This window comes from Phocoena phocoena, chromosome 14 (assembly GCF_963924675.1).
Source record: "Phocoena phocoena chromosome 14, mPhoPho1.1, whole genome shotgun sequence".
Taxonomy (NCBI): domain Eukaryota; kingdom Metazoa; phylum Chordata; class Mammalia; order Artiodactyla; family Phocoenidae; genus Phocoena; species Phocoena phocoena.
The window spans coordinates 43,308,260-43,325,705 of NC_089232.1; the positions used below are offsets into that span (position 1 = coordinate 43,308,260).

At 38.8% G+C, this 17,446-nt stretch overlaps 1 protein-coding gene and 1 pseudogene across 6 annotated transcripts in view; one reads left to right on the plus strand and one right to left on the minus strand.

Annotated features, from left to right (window-relative positions):
• The window catches only part of CCDC85A (coiled-coil domain containing 85A), a 201,016-nt gene that overhangs the window by 17,333 nt on the left and 166,237 nt on the right, over window positions 1-17,446 (minus strand). The gene's annotated exons all lie outside the window — the stretch shown is intronic.
• Window positions 10,466-11,453, plus strand: LOC136133670 (geranylgeranyl transferase type-2 subunit beta-like; annotated as a pseudogene).

Sequence of the window (17,446 nt, forward strand, 5' to 3'; positions counted from 1 at the left end):
GCTATTTATACAACTTAATTTTGTTGGTTTTATTTGTGAGAAACAGAATTAACATAAATCTTACAAGTATTTAAAACTGCAGCTTAGAAATTATTTAAATGCAATTGGGAGCACTCTGACCTTATGTTAAGAAACACAAGTTGGGTAGATGAATTCAACACTCAGAAAAACTGACACTGCATCAAATTCTCAGCAAAATTTCTGCACACTGAAGAGTATATAATGAACCAAGAGATCACCATTGCATTAAAGTAACTATTTTAAATGGGACATATACACAATTATCAACATTTCTAATTAATTGGTTAATTCCCAAATTTCTGTACTGGTTGGAACTAGAGACATCACAACTGACATAAAAAGAAAATAAAAAAATTTTTTCCCCCTCATGACCAAACTGTGTAATTTTATTAAAATGATCAGAAGCAAAATGAACTAATTTGAACATAATTTCCTTTCCCTGCCAACTTTCACTAAGACCTGTATCTAAGAATGCTATATCCTAAGGAATAAGAAACAATTTTTAAAATATAGAAAATTCACAAATATAGTCCAAAAATTCCAGTGTCCAAATGTTTAAGTTAATTTTAGGAGATTGAAAATGAGAATATAATTTTTTAGTTCTCATTAATCTATGATCCTAGAAGTACGTGCTTTACTGTGAATAGTACTGGTTTAATTTTGACTTTTCTCTAACTTTTCGAGGCTGAACCATAAAGGAAATGTACCATGGTCTTAAGCGAAGTAAAAAAGGGGAGCAATCTTGACCAGCAGTTGGTACTCACAAAACTTTTTCCTGAATCTACAAAATCAGTACCAGTTACCTATTAAATAAGTAAGTCACACATAATCCTCACATATAACAGAGAAAATTATAGATTTACACTTGGACCATAATGATCATTTTCATCAAAGCAACACTGATTTAAACTTTGCTCTTTTAGTAATCATTTCATATGTCAGTGTCTAATTTATTTCCATCATCAAAAGAGTTATATCCAGGGCTTCCCTGGTGGCGCAGTGGTTGAGAATCCACCTGCGGATGCAGGGGACACGGGTTCGTGCCCCAGTATGGGAAGATCCCACATGCCACGGAGCGGCTAGGCCTGTGAGCCACGGCCGCTGAGCCTGCGCGTCCGGAGCCTGTGCTTCACAACGGGAGAGGCCACAACAGTGAGAGGCCCGTGTACCGCCAAAAAAAAAAAAAAAAAGTTATATCCAATAATTTATAATATGGTTGATGGCTTAAAATTCACCTCCCATCCCAATCTGCATAGTTCTGTTTCTGAGATGATCATTAACAACTAATGCAGACTTTTTACAAGTGAGTTCTATCTTCTAAATTTGGTTCTCTCCAAGTCTTACACATCTCTCAGATCTCATGTTTTTTTGGATTCAACCAAGTAAAACATAAGAACATCTTTCATTCTTCCTTAGTGTGTAGCAAGATTAAATCCCAATGCCTCTCCACTGTAACAAAGCTTATTATCATAACCATGAATCTAAGGTAACATCTATAACCATTTAGAGGCCTGCTGAAAAGAGCAGTCATTTATTTTCCCACTTTCAGAAAGTTGCTACAACATGCAACAGCTACGCCTTTCAGTATCTTGTAACAGGTTCTTTTTAAACATATTAAATATAGATTGTATAGTATTATTAATCCCATAAGAGGGGGTGATATATGGGCGAGTTTTTTATGGAAGAATAAACTTGATGATATCATTTTAAAGGAATAGGTCCTCTTTTAGAATCAGGATTATTGATCTTCTACTCATGTCAGCAGTTTTCTTGTTTTAATTCAGGTCATGGAAAAATGTGTCTAGACCAGCCATCATTTTTGACCTTCGAGTAAAATATATCTGAATAATACTTATATACCAATGAAGGCTTAGCTCTCTGCTAGCTCTACAATTGTCAATCATGACATTTTTTGAAGACAGTTTCATAAAACATAAGCCTTCAATAACTCAGTGGTTGGAGTTATTTCTGGCAACTTCAGAGCGTAAAGTGGGGAAACCCAGATTCCAGCCATCTATTGGGAGAACAGTTCCCAACAACCTTAAGAAAGTCACTTCCTATTCTCTGAGGAATTCTATTTTGCTTTGTTTTCTGGAGTTTTCCAAAGATCCAGACTCATTTAAAAAAGAAAAAGCATGTGTGAATGACCCTACTACTCCAATAGAAATCTGTGTATTCATCAGCTACTTTATATACAGTTACTTAGAGTAATCTGCAAATTATCTGGTACTCTGCAAATTATTTTACTTTGCTATATAGCAAAGTAATACTCTGCATCAAGACTGTGTGGGAGGTGACTTATAGATCACTTACTGTGTGCTAAGGACTCATTATAGAAATCACAAATTCTAATACTCTAAGCAAACACCATAGATAAGGAAATAACATAGGCCATATATGATAAGCCCACAGCTAACATCATACCCGGGGGTTGAAAGCTAAAAGCACTTCCCCTAAGCCGAGAAACAAGACAAGGATGTCCTCTCTTGCCAGTTTTATTCAACATGGTGTTGGAAGTCCTAGTCATAGCAATCAGACAAGAAATAAAAGGAAATACAAGTTGGAAAGGAAGAAGTAAAAGTGTCACTGTTTGCAGATGACATGATACATACAGAGAAAATCCTAAACGCGCCACCAAAAAACTCCTAAAGCTCATCAGTAAATTCAGGAGAGTTGCAGGATACAAGATTAATATATAGAAATCCGTTGCTTTTCTATACACTGATAATGAACTATCAGAAAGAGAAAGCAAGAAAACAATCCCATTTAAAATTGCATCAAAAAGAATAAAATACCCAGGAATAAACTTAACCAAGGAGGTGAAAGACCTATACTCTGTAAAGTAGAAAACTCTGATGAAGGAAATTGAAGGTGATACAAATAAATGGAGAGATATCCTGTGTTCATGGACTGGAAAAAATAATACTGTTAAAATGTCCACGCTACCCAAAGCAATCTACAGTCACAGTCCCTATCAAAATACCTATGACATTTTTCACAGAACTAGAACAAATAACCCTAAAATTTATATGGAATCACAAATGACCCCGAATAGCCAAAGCAATCTTGACAAAAAAGAACAAAGCTGGAGGTGTCATGCTCCTTGAATTCAGACTATACTACAAAGCCACGATAATCAAAACAGTATGGTACTGGCACAAAAACAGACACATAGATCAATGGAACAGAACAGAGAGCCCAGAAGTAAACCCATGCGCTTACGGTCAATCAAGCTACGACAAAGGAGTTAACAATACACAATGGGAAAAAGACAGTCTCTTCAATAAGTGGTGCTGGGAAAACTGAACAGCTACATGTGAAATAATCAAATTAGAACATTCCTTCACACCATATACAAAAATAAACTCAAAATGGATTGAAAGCCTAAATGTAAGACCAAAAACCATAAACTAGATGAAAACATAGGCAGAACACTCTCTGACATGAATTGTAACATTATTTTTTTGGATCTGTCTCCTAAGGCAAAGGAAACAAAAACAAACAAACAAACGTGACCTAATAAACTTAAAAGCTTTTGCACAACAAAGGAAACCATTGACGAAAACGAAAAGACAATGTACTTAATGGGAAAAAATACTTGCAAATGATATGACCAATAAGGGGTTAATATTCAAAATATATAAAACAGCTCATAAAACTCAATATAAAAAAAAACCTGATTAAAAAACAGAACACTTGAATAGATATTTTTCCAAAGAAGACATACTGATGGCTAACAAGCACATGAAAAGATGCTCAACACCACTAATCATCAGAGAAATGCAAATCAAAACCACAAAGAGGTCAACCCCCTCACACCTGTTAGAATGGCTATCATCAAAAAGACCACAAATAACAAACGTTGGCAAGAATGTGGAGAAAAGGGAACCACTGTACACTGTTGGTGGGAATGTAAATTGATGCAGCCACTATGGACAATGGTATGGAGGTTCTTCAAAAAACTAAAAATCGAACTACCATATGATCCAGGAATTCCACTACTGAGTATATATCTGAAGAAAACAAAAACAAATTCAGACGGATACACACACCCCAGTGTTCACAGCAGCATTATTTACAATAGCCAAGATACAGAAGCAACCTAAGTGTCAATTGATAGATGAATGGATAAAAAAGATGTGGTGTCTCTCTCTCTCTATACACACACACACACACACACACACACACACACACACACACACACAAAATGTAATACTACTCAGCCATAAAAAAGAATTAAATTTTTACATTTGCAACAACATGGATGGGCTGGAGGGTATTATGCTTAGTGAAATAAGTCAGAAAGAGAAAGAAAAATACTGTATGTTACCATTTATATCAGAAATCTAAAAAATAAAGGAATGACTATAACAAAACAAACAGATTCATGCATCTAGAGAACCAACTAGCGGTTACCAGTGAGAAGAGGGAAGTGGAAAGGGGCAAGACAGGGGTAGAGAGTTAAGAGGTACAAAGCACTAGGTATAAAATAAATAAGCTAAAAGAATATATTGTACAGCACAGGGAATATAGTCAATAATTTATAATAACTTTAAGTGGAGTATAATATATAAAAGTTTTGAATCACTATGTTCTACACCTGAAACTAATATTGTAAATCAACTAAACTTCAATTTAAAATAACCAAAAAATTAAAAAAAATTTTTAGTATTAGAATTATTATATAATGTAAAAATGAAATGAAATAAAATAAATCATGAATTCTAATACTATAAGCAAACACCCTAGATGAGGAAACAAAAGCATCCCTTCAAATCACTGACGAAGATAAAACATATTGGTACTATTATTCCTCTTTAATGACATGATATCTGGAATATCTTTTTCCATGAAAATTGAGATTTGGAATACTTTCTAGTATTGTCCTTAAAATAACTGACTTCTCCTTCAAAATTAAGGAAAAATATGAAGCCATTTAAATTTTTAAAAGATCATCTAAACGAAAAGAGAATACTTATATTACTTATGGTCTCACTGAGGAAAATTCACAATGTGAGTTTTAAGAGAACTAGCAGGATGAAGCTATTGTGATTATTTTCTTGCTACTTTATGGTTATATTTTATTTATTACTCTTAGTAAAATTATTTTAATTGACACTCTGGAAGCTTCCATTCTTTTGCCTTATAGAAATACATTTTAAAAACATCTTTAACAAGAATAAAAGAATACTATGTTTTTATATTTTATTATATAAAATACAGGCTTCCCACTTAGATATAAATCAGATGTAATGCATTTGTAACAAACATTAGAGCTCAGCCCCTCATCTATTATAGGAAGCCAACTATGAAAGCCTGAAGATTGATCGACTAAAGTGGCTTCCTGTTAGTTAAAGATGTTTAATATTTTATAAGTCCTGAAGCTAGGTCAAACTATCGAACAGTGCATCATACCTCATGAGAATGCATACCTAGTTTAGGAGGGAGGATGAATCCTCTCTTTCCCTATTATATGGCAAGAGCAGGTGCTTTGCTTAATCTCATCAGGAAAAAAATATTTTGTTCAGTTTGATCAGTCTTCATTCTGAAATGTTGCAATACTGCACCAGCACACAGATAAATGCTCAGATCAGAAGAGATTTTAAAGGTCACCTTAACAAATCTTTTCCAAAAGATTCCTGTCAATGGGCTTAGAAATGCTAAGAGACCCTCTGCTTTGCTCTAATAGATAATAGTCGACTGTACTCAGGGAAAAGTACTTTTTTATTTAAATTAACTAAAGAATCTATTCAATACTAATTTAAAATATTAGATGATCTACAGATACTCGTTTATTCACTTAAAGTATTTACTAAGCACGTACCAAAGATAATATTCCGTATAATGCCAAGTAGGTCTCTATTCCAATAAATTTTTGTTGAAAGAAAAGCATAGTGAGTTCAGATCATTGACTATAGGGTCACAATCAGGCCTAGGTTCAGATTCTTTCTTTTTTTTTTTGATGTGAACCATTTTTAAAGTCTTCATTGAATTTGTTACAGTATTGCTTCTGTTTTATGTTTTGGCTTTTTGGTCGCAAGGCATGTGGGAGCTTAGCTCCCTGAGGAGGGATGGAGCCAGCACCCCACTTCATAGGAAGGCAAAGTCTTAACCACTGGACTGCCAGGGAAGTCCCTAGGTTCAGATTCTTGATCTGACACTTAGCCCCTGCATGACCTCTCTGTGTCTCAGTGTCCTCGTCTATAAGATGTGTATAAATAACGGTACAGTGGTACCTCAGTCTATGGGTTTGGTTTACTTACATGAAAAGAGCTTTTCCAGCAGTACCTGGCCCACATTAAGTGCTAAGTATTTGCTGTCATCACCACGAATGTTTTCGCTTTGCCTGTCAACACATTTATAACTTGTTTGCCAATCTACTTTCACGTGTTTATTATTTAGAGCAGTTAACCTGAAGTGATTTGGCCCCCAGCAGGGGTATTTGACAAAAATGCCTTGCAGACATTTTTAGTGGTCATAACTGGGCAGTTTCTATGGGAATCTAGTTGGTAGAGGACAAGGATGGTTCTGAATGTCTGACAACGTACAGGATAGCCTCCTACAATTTTCCAGCCCCAAACGTCAATGGTGCTCAAGTTGAGAAATCCTGAGTTGGAGAAAGAAGTGTGCTGGGAAACTGCAAAACAAAATTTCTGGTGATAGCTCCATAGCAGATTTTGCATATGAAGGCAAGTCGCCCACAAGATTTGGAGCTTGTGATGATTTTAAAGGAAACTCTCTGGGCTTCAGCCCTCAAGTGGTCTAAGTATAAAGACATCTTTATTTCCACCCCCAAAAAGGAAATTACTCTTTCTAACAAAAGGAATAGAATTAAAAATACCTGCTATATCCTACTGCAGCAGCAGATAGCAGAAACAGAATACTGAATGGGCAGGCTCAGGGCAGCATTCCAAAGAACAAAGAGCTCTTAGAGTGGAGAGAGAGAGCATGCTGTAGCGCCATGAAAATGGAGACACCAATCCCACAGAGAGTAAAACTGGCAGAAGATGCTTTGTGGACATTATGGAAGAAAATGAAACTTCCTTAGCAATACAACAGGTAAAGATCCTGCACTTAACCTTAAGTAGTCACACTAGGAAAGAATTAAATTGCCATCAAATAGAAATGAGGGCCCTGACACATGAAACAACATCCCAGTGCAGGTGAGAGCATCCTGTGATACGCAGAGGGGAATCAGAGTGAGAGAACACTGGACCAGGACAGGGACCATTCTCTCCTTCATGTAGCTAAGGGCTGTGGTCTATTGACATAAGTCTCCTCAGTAGGAAGAAGACTCCTTGAGGGTGTGTCTTAGTAATAACAGCTCTCAATTACTAAGCCACTACTACATGTTAGGTCTCTCCTAAGTGCTGTCAGTTAAAAGATTATCAAGACTATAGCTCTTATGAGCTCCTACTATTTATTAAGACATGAACTGTTGGCCTGGCGCTTGTTCTCAATAATTTATACTCCGTAGTGATTTTTTTCTTTTCGGTTGGGGGCCCTGATGGTCTTCTTCTGTTCCATGTACTCACTACTTAGCTCCTGGGCTGCAAGGAGATCCCGTAGATCCTGGGGAGGATCAGGACAGTTTAGAATGGTCCAGGGGCTTGGCGAGGTCAGAATAGAAGTGTGTTCATATTAATAACTGATGCAGGAGAACTGGTACACACCAGCTAAACATCACCTCTGGGCCCTTTTGACTTCGTCCACTCCAGACCCAGAACTGTGGCCACAAGACTGACTTAAAGCCTGCAGCTATAATAACCCAAAGATTTTGAGGCTTGAGATTTGATAAAGTTGCCTAAAGAATTTGTTGAGAATTGCTAACAACTCACTTTGGAATACTATGTGAGTCACGGTATTGATATAAACGAAATACAGTAGGGTTCCAGCTAAATACAGTTACCAAGAGACTAGTCTATTTCCTGTTCTTTCCTCTCTTTGGGTTTGGGGTTCCAGTGATACTTTTCTGGATCCCATGCTTTTCTTGTCCCACACTGGTGTGACCCAGGATGTCATTCTCTTGATTCTGGTTCCTTATTCATTCATATTCTTTCTCTTAATCTGGAATAGGTATTGAAAAAGCCTGCTTCCATCCTGGCTCTGATGAGCAAATCACGATCATGTGGACTCTACTTTCATGGTTTGACAGAGGGTGTAATTACCCTGACCACTCACTGTAAGGTGAGCTGATAGGACTCCTGTTCATAGCCCTATCCTGTTTTACAGTAATATTTCATGTATCTTGGAGCTCCCTGAGGTCACCACACTTGACTTTTATTATCTCTGTAATCACAATGACTAGCACCCTATCTACATGTAGTAGTTGCTCAATAAACTTAATATATTAATGGATAATCAAAATCTATGTGTGAGACTGTGGCTTTTCCTCTGTCGTCTCAGAAATAGTTGTGTAAATGCTTTACTTGTGTGCCTGTGTACTTGGTAATTAGTAGGTACTCAGCTATTTGTTAAGTAACTAAAGCACACTTCTAGAGTGCTAAAATGGCCTGAAGTAAGTGAAACTGACGTTACTATGATGGTCCATATAGACTTTTTTGGCAAGTCTACAGAATTTAAACAGACTAAATTTCCACTATTTTTCCTTCTCATTAGCCAGTTATTATTTGAGCAAAATAAATTTATTCTGAAAATCTGGAATCACTTCCATCTATTTCTAAAGCTGCAGTGAAGTTCAAATACGTTAAAAAAAAAAACAAAAACAGAAAAACCAAAGAAACGGTAACTGAAAAGATCACTAGGAATGGTTAGCAGACCAAAAGTAGAAATAAGACCTTATTACTGAGGCATCCAGAGTATATGCTGATTTCCATCAAAATCATTATGTAATTTCCATACAAAATGATTATATAATCATTAGGTAATTACAAAATCATTATGTAATGTGAATATTAAAAAAGTTATCATCAAGAGAAATATTATTCTCAACTTAATTACGTGTAGGCCAATCAATCTATAAGTATCCAGGCGTTCCCAGCTAAGGAAGCCAGAAGGTAGTATTTATTCATTCACTCCTCATTTATTATGCCAAATAATGGCTAAGATTGAGGTCTGTGGAGTCGCAGTTGAGGCTGTGAGGAACTTCAGTTCAGAGAACCTGAAATATTAAACAGTTGTCACAGTCAGGGAAACAGAAGTTGTTCAGAACGATGTGAGCCTAGGACACGAGGGACAGAGTACCAAGAACTGAGGCTGACATGAAAGGCAGGAGGTCAGATGATGGAGAACCTTCTATACCATATGAAGGATTTGAAATTTATTCTATGCTGAGGGATGAGCTACGTGACAAGACCTGATTTGGTTTGATAGATTGCTCTGGGAATAATGTGGAGAATGATCTGGGTGGGACAAGACTAGGTAGGATAAAGTCTAATTAGGAGATTAACAAAGAAGTTCAAGTAAAAAATGATTACCCATCACCTACACTGGACAATAGCAGAAGGAATAAAAAGGATATTGATGGATTACAGGGCAGGACCTTTTGAGCCTTAATATTTACTTCAGTGGAGGCAGGGAGGCTGAAAGAGGACTCTGGGATGGGTACCAGCTAAATGGTCATGCCATTCACCAGGATAGGAAATGCCAGGGGAAGTAATATATCTCATTCATCAGATTTTAGAATGAAGATCAAAGAGGGAATTAACAATATTAAACACAAAAGCATCTTTCTCACAAATACCCCCAACAAATGGTTTTCTTCTGACATGTAAAATAGGAGTTTTCAAAATAATTAAATTGTAAATGACTTTAACTTTATGCCATAATGAAAATATGTTCTTGGAAAAGAAAATAATTCTGAAATATCTATCACTCCAGGTGAAACTTGAAGATATTTAAATACGGTTTCCAGAAAAAAATAAAATAAATGAAAGTAATTACGGAGGTTAGCAGGATGCCTTTTTACAAGAATGAGGGAGGGCAAACCCCAGGAAGAAAAGAATTAATATCTTGAAAGGGCCAAAATAGCCAAAACCCTGTATCTCTGTAGCCAGAGCAATAACAGACAAAGAATAACCAAGAAGGCCTGGTTAAAAAAAAAAAAAAAAAAAAAGCTGTTAAACAATAGGTAGGAAATGTGGACAATTAGATTTACGTGCATTCTGCTTGTAAGTAAAGAGTTTATGTGCTTAATTCTTGTCTTTTATTAACCATACACCTCCCTGTGAGAAAGACTGAAATTTCTAGAAAAAAAAAGAAAGATCATACATCTAAATGAGTTTCCAATCAGGTTGACATTAAATAGTAAAAGTTTTTGGCATTCTTGCTGAGACAAACATATCTGAATACTTTTAGGTCTCGAGCTTATAAACAATGGGGCAGGAGAGGGGCATGAGAAGGAGTGAGAGTCAGGGCATAGAAACGAAATGCCAGTGTAGATGCAAAAGCAAAAAAGTAATTCTAGCTCTTTTCGCTTTCAGACATGGGCATACTGCAGAAGGATGTTATTATCAAGTCAGATGCACCTGACACCCTATTACTGGAGAAGCATGCAGATTATATAGCATCCTATGGCTCAGAGAGAGATGATTACATTCTTACTCTCTCTGATGGTATTAATGTTATTGACGTAAATAAAGTTGTGGAATATGTTCAGAGTCTACAGAAAGAAGATGGTTCTTTCGCTGGAGATATGTGGGGTCCCACTAAGCAGCTGGTCTAACTGGAGTTAATGGTCTGCTGGAAGTTCCAGCAGGCACTGTGCTAGTTATATCAGCGTACAGGAGCACTAGAACAGAGGGGGCCAGTCTAAAAGATAAGGGCTGAATGCAGTGCAGGCCGGAGAGACCAGCTGCTTTGTGGGATGTGAAAATCTACTTTTATATAATAGGGAGAAATCGACACAAGATTCTCTTTTTGTGCGGTGGCAGTTTGGCTCTCTTGGGGAAGCTGGGTGCTATTAATGTGGAAAAGGCAATCGAATTTGTTTTATCATGTAGGAACTTTGAGGGTGGGTTTGGTTGCAGGCCAGGTTCTGAATCCCATGCTGGGTAGATCTATTGGTACACAGGATTCCTGGCTATTACCAGTCAGTTGCATCGAGTACATTCTGATTTACTTGGCCGGTGGCTTTGTGAATGCCAGCCTGCGTCAGGTGGATTCAGTGGAAGGCCACAGAAGTTCCCAGATGTATGCTATTTCTTGGTGGGTATTGGCTTCCCTAAAGATAACTGGAAGGCTTCACTGGATTGACAGAGAGAAACTGCACAGTTTCACCTTAGCGTGTCAAGATGAAGAAACGGGAGGATCTGCGGACAGGCCAGGAGATAGGGTAGATCCTTTTCATACTGTATTTGGAATGGCTGGATTGTCACCTTTGGGAGAAGAACAGATTAAACCTGTTAGCCCTGTTTTTTGCATGCCTGAAGAAGTACTTCGGAGTGAATGTTCAGCCTGAACCAGTGAGCTAGATCAGATCCCTTGATGCAAAAGGTGCTTAGTGTCGTTTTACTGGTTTAACATTTCAGTATTTGAAGTGCTTCACAAACTTAATGACTGCCATTTAAATATTTTGTATATGAATTGTGTTGATTTTAATAAATTATATGACACATTTTAAAAAAAGTAATTCTAATTAACATTGCATTTGGCTTACAGAGCAGAGCTGAGTAATGATTGTGTTAAATACCTCAGCACTTCAGAACCCAGTGGAAGACATGTAGCTAGAGCCCCAGGGACTAAACAGATATTTAGGACAAATCCTTGCTGAGGTTACTGAGAAATATTACACTGTGAGGTGGTGTTCACTGGCCTGGCTTTGGCAAAAGGAAGGGTCTACGGTATCTTCAAGGGTCTTCCAGTCCCCGAAGCTCCCACACAAAATGGGGAGGTCAAGATATGAGAGAGGTCAACAGAGAGGCGGGAAGAGTCAGCTTCATCCAAAGGCAGCTACCACCCTAGGATACGCGTTCATAACACAAATAACAACGGCTACCTGTCGGACTGCAGTTCACCCGTGCCATTTTGTGGAAAGCTCTACCTCAGAGCAATTCACAGTGATCTGACTGTTAAAGGCTTACAAAAGCAAGAGTGGTCCAAATGAATCTAGGCCCCATAAGCTCTGCACACATGGTAGTAATAAAATCACCAGCAGGGAGAAATGAGATCTCTCATTACTGACAACACCGTTAAAGCACAAAAGGAAACATCATGGGGACGTGAGCTCAATTTTCATAAACGGCTCTTACTAGGGGAGGAAGAAAATAAGTGATTTTAAAATATGTTTATTTGTGCGCTACTTCCTAACATAAATAATTTAGGATGCACTGCATGCCTCTCTCATTCCCTACCTTGAAATCTTGCAAGTGTCCCAGGGCACAGTCCACAAACCACTTTTTTTTTTTCTCAACACTCATTCACAAAAATTTCTAATTCAGTCGCATAGCCATGTATTCTTTCAAATATTTATATCCAGCCCTGCCCTTTCCCCCGAGTCCCATATGTATACATCTAACTCTGCATCTGACATCTCCTCGTCGATGTCCAACATCTCAACTTTACCACGCCCCCAAAGAACTTGATTCCCCTGCACCCCTTAACCTGTTCCCCCCAATCTTCCCCATCTCAGTAAAAAGCACCACCAATCATACGGTTGCTTAGATCAAAATCCAAGGATCATCCTTGACTCTTCCCTGGGCTGCCATTCACTGCACAGTCTCTGTAAACAGTTCTTCCTGGGGTTGTTGTCAGTACCCAACCGGTGAAGCCATATGTGGTCTCTTTCCCTTATATTCCACATCTAATCTGTCATAAAGCACTCCCAGCTCTACTCCAATATATAGCGTTGTGAATCCATACCTCCTCACCATTTCCACCCCTAGTTCAAGCTACCATCAGCCCTCTCAGTCTACCAAAATAGCTCCCTATTGAGTGTCCTTATGTCCCCTCTCCCTGCCTCTATTATCTTTAGTCTGGTTTCAACCCAATATTCGCAGAGACCTTTAGGAAATGTAAATAGATACTATCATACCCTCACCCAATTCCTCCAATGGCTTTCCGTCAACTCAGACCCCAAGTCCACACGCTCGACCTTGGTCAACAAAGCCCACAGGGTCTGTTCCCTGCCCATCTCTGACTTCACATCCTGTTACTCTCTGTCTCACTCATTATGTTCCAGCCACTCTAGCCTTCTAGCTCCTGTTTCCTCAGACACGCCTATCTCATTCCTACCTAAGGCTTTTGTCTTTGCTGTTCTCACTTCTTGCAATGCTCTATTCTAGCCATAGTCTTTTCCTTCCTTCGGGTCTCTTTAGATTTCACGTCCTCAGAGAGGCTTTTTCTAACTCCATGTAAAATACCCCCTTGCTCCAGTCACTATCCAATTCTGTACCCTGCTTTTGTTTTGTTAACAGTGATTATCACTTCCCAATAATACGTATTTATGGTTTTAAAAGAATAATCCACCTACTAAGATGTAAGCTGCATGAATTTCTTATTCAGGGCTGTATCCCCATTGTCTAAAACAGTATCTCTATATAAGGGATACTCAAAAAATACTTGAGGGGTGGCTTCCCTGGTGGCGCAGTGGTTGAGAGTCCGCCTGCCGATGCAGGGGACACAGGTTCGTGCCCCGGTCCGGGAAGATCCCACATGCCACGGAGCGGCTAGGCCCGTGAGCCATGGCCGCTGAGCCTGCGCGTCCGGAGCCTGTGCTCCGCAATTGGAGAGGCCACAACAGTGAGAGGCCCGCATAACGCAAAAAAAAAAAAAAATACTTGAGGGGTAAAATATTGAATGAATGGTCAATACAAGTCATCAGCCTTATGTGACCTATAGAAATCCCACTTCCTATTTGTTAGGGGTTGTTTTGGTTATATTAAGAAAAGCAGAGAAAGCCCACTAGTCACTCATCATTGAATGAATATCCCTGTACTAATGGAACAATAAATGTCAACATCTCTCATTCCAAAAAGCGAGGTTACTGCTTTTGTCTAGCCTCTATGAGATTCTGGGAATAAAAGACAGAATAATTGAGGGACTTCCCTGGTGGTCCAGTGGTAAAGAATCCACCGTACAATGCAGGGGACGTGGGTTCCATCCCTGGTCAGGAAACTAAGATCCCACATGCCGCGGGGCAACTAAGCCCACACACCACAACTACTGAGCTCGCACACCTCAACTAGAGAGCCTGCATGCCACAAACTACAGAGCCCCATGTGCTCTGGAGCCTGCACACCACAACTAGAGAGAGAAAACCCACAAGCCACAACTAGAGAGAAGCCCGTGTGCCGCAACTAAGACCCGACGCGACCAAAAAAAAAAAAGAAAAAGAATAACTGAAATAGAAAAGTTTCACCTCATCCCTCCATACAAATTTTGACCACAGCTAACGCCACAAACCAAGTCTGCCTAGTTAAAAAATTTTCTCTCTCCTGAAGTCTCTGGTTGAAGAACTTAAGAGGAATAAAAGGGCCAAAATTCTGAGATCATCACTAAATAAAGGACTTGGCTGAAGTTTAAAATGCACAGCTAAATTTTTCTGAAAAGTGACATTATGAAGCTTTAAGAAAGGCAAATCTTAAAAAAATATTATTAAGTTAGAATCTTTACAGTAGTATCATCCTGGAAAACAATCAGGTCTACCAGTAGTAATAAGTTTTCCAAGGCTGGCTAGAGCTATTTTTCGAAATAAGAAGGAAATAATATTTTGCTAACCCACAAGACTGATGACCCAGGGACTAATGAGCTCCATAATCAACTCACTGCCTGACCCCTCAGCAAGTCACTTGTCCTCAGTGCTAAACGGGAGAGGCCTATCAATTAGCTTCATGTGGTGGCTGTGAAGGGGGACTAAGAAACCTGATTGCAAAGCACTCTGAAAACACTGAACACTATAGAGACAGGCTTGCTAATAGCCAGGTTGCCACCAGTCACCATCTAAGCATTGCGAATGCCCTTGGCGTCTCCCTCTTGGCTCTTCTGATATCAATCAATTGCTCCTGGTGACAAAGACAAAAAGACAAGTGAGGATTCTTCTCACCTGCCTAGTCCTCTCACTCACTTCTCACTTCCTGGGCCACAGGAAACATGCTGGAGACTTGAACTAGCCTCAGTGTTCCTGTTGTTTCCAAAGCAACTTGCAGAGCCCCTATGAAGGAAGAGACGCTGTACAAACGGCCAACTGAAGGCCTTTCTTTTCTTTCCTTTCCTTTCCAGGTACACACAGACCACAATTAAAACCACATATTTAACAAAGATGATGAGAGAGGAGAAGATTAATATGAAGGACTTGAAAACACAGAATTCACTTAATTCTTATCAGTGATCCTCCCTATTTCTTATTCTTTCATGAAATGCCCTCACTTAAGGGAAAAGGGAGATTAATTGATTTCTGACCTCCTCCCAAGCCAGACATGGTTTTCCTCATTCATTGATAAAACACTGATTTAGAATTTTGCTTGTCTGTGAGGGACTATATAGAAATTCACGTCCTTCCCAAGCCACCAGCTGTACGGTATCTATTATAAAGACAAGCCTGCCCCATGTTGTCTTCCCAGCAATTTCTTGAAGGTGTGCAAGAATAGCCAGGACACAAAAGCAATATAATCACTCGCTCACTAAAGTACAGATTCAGTCACCATACACATGCGTTTCAGAAAAGTACAAATTTCCTATCAGCACCACAATTGTCCTTCCTGTATGGGAGGACTTGCCTTTTCAAGTCAAATGCAAGCGTGTGGATCCCCAGCAGAATCATTCCAAAGCTAAGTGGTTTGCTCGGAAAGAATACCTTTATCTCTTGCTCAACTACTCCTCTGATTCAACTGCAGCACTTTTCAAATACCAGATACTGATTACTCAGGGCAGGTTTGGGGGTGATAAGACAAAGGAACTTAAACCAATGAAAAAATAAATAATACTTATTGAGAAGAGTATTTGCATACAATAAATTCCCTATGCACAAATGCAAATTTATGTAACAATATGAGACCAATTTTTAAAAAATAATATTAACAGATAACCCAAGCAATTGACACATAAATATTTTTAGTGTAGGACAAGGGTCAGCATACTACTGCCAGAGTTAAATCCAGCCTCTTTCTCCTGTGTTAGAAACAAAGTTTTTATCAGAACACAGCCAAGCCCATTCATTTAGATACTCTGCATTTGTGTTCAGCTGTTTTGGTGCCACAGTGACAGACGTGTAGTTGCAACACACCATATGGCTCACAAACTTGAAAATGTTTACTATCTGCCCCTTTACTAAAAAAGCACCAAACCCTGGTTTAGAAGATAACAAGGTCACTGCAGATTGGAAGAGTCTGGGAAGTTTCTAGAGAAGGAGGCAAGCAGCTTAAAGAGAAACTACAATTGAACCAGAAGATAAGTGATAAGTGGACAAATATTTTTTTCCTGAGTAATTATTTATCTACAGACTAGAAATGTCCTTGAGATTGAGAAAAGGATGAGATCTTCCTATGCTGAGAAAATCATTATTAGAGTGATGAAACTCTCAGTGAACAGCAAAACAGATGGACTAGAAAATAAACTGGGTTTCTTGGCTAATTCCCAATTCACACCCCAGTGATACCACACCAGAGGTTTGTCGTGGATGGAGGTGGTGGTGATGGTGCTGGTCGTGGTGTTTTCAAAGCTAACTTGCTTCAAGAGAAACATACTTGCCACGTGACAAGTTTCAGCAAAATGGGGAGAATGCTAGACTAGTGGTAACAGAAAATCTGGACACGAACCTTGCCTCTGCCCATTAGTGAACACACTCTCACCTGCAATAGAGATAATCATAGGAACCAAGGTCAGAATGGGAATCAGTATCCCAAGATGGACTCAGTGTTGGTCCAATACCCAGGACCTCAGCTGATACTCAGGCTGTGGTGAGTGCTTGTGTCCTAAACAAGCCTCCAGGGCAGAATGGGTGATTCAACCATCACGTCCTGTGCCCTGAGGCAGACCCAGCTGCAAGGGTCACAGATTTTTCTAAATCATCCGTCCTGCTGTGGTCCAAGCTGTTTCTCACAGAAAGAAAGGTCCATTTTAGGTTACAACCTCATCATTTAAAAGAAGAAAGGACATATACAAATAAAAGAATTAGACACTATCCTTTTCATGACCTATAATGGGGTCTCTCCTGGAGCCCTGAAGACTTAAGATTCTGAACAAACGCTTAAAACCAGTAGGATTGATGCCTTCAAACAGAATTACCATAAAGATACATCTAAAATAAAAAGCACAGTTTAATGAGGCAATAAGGTATTAAAAATCAATGTGATAACAAAATCGAACATTTTCTACTGGTTAAAAGACTAGTTAAGGTCTATTGACTCACAAATTACTCTGGCATCATTTATAGCCCTGAAGCCCTGAGAAACCACCTAGAATCCAGAGATGTCTTAGCACATTCTGGTAACTGACTCTGAAGAACCTTGTCAACATCAAGATCCTGAGC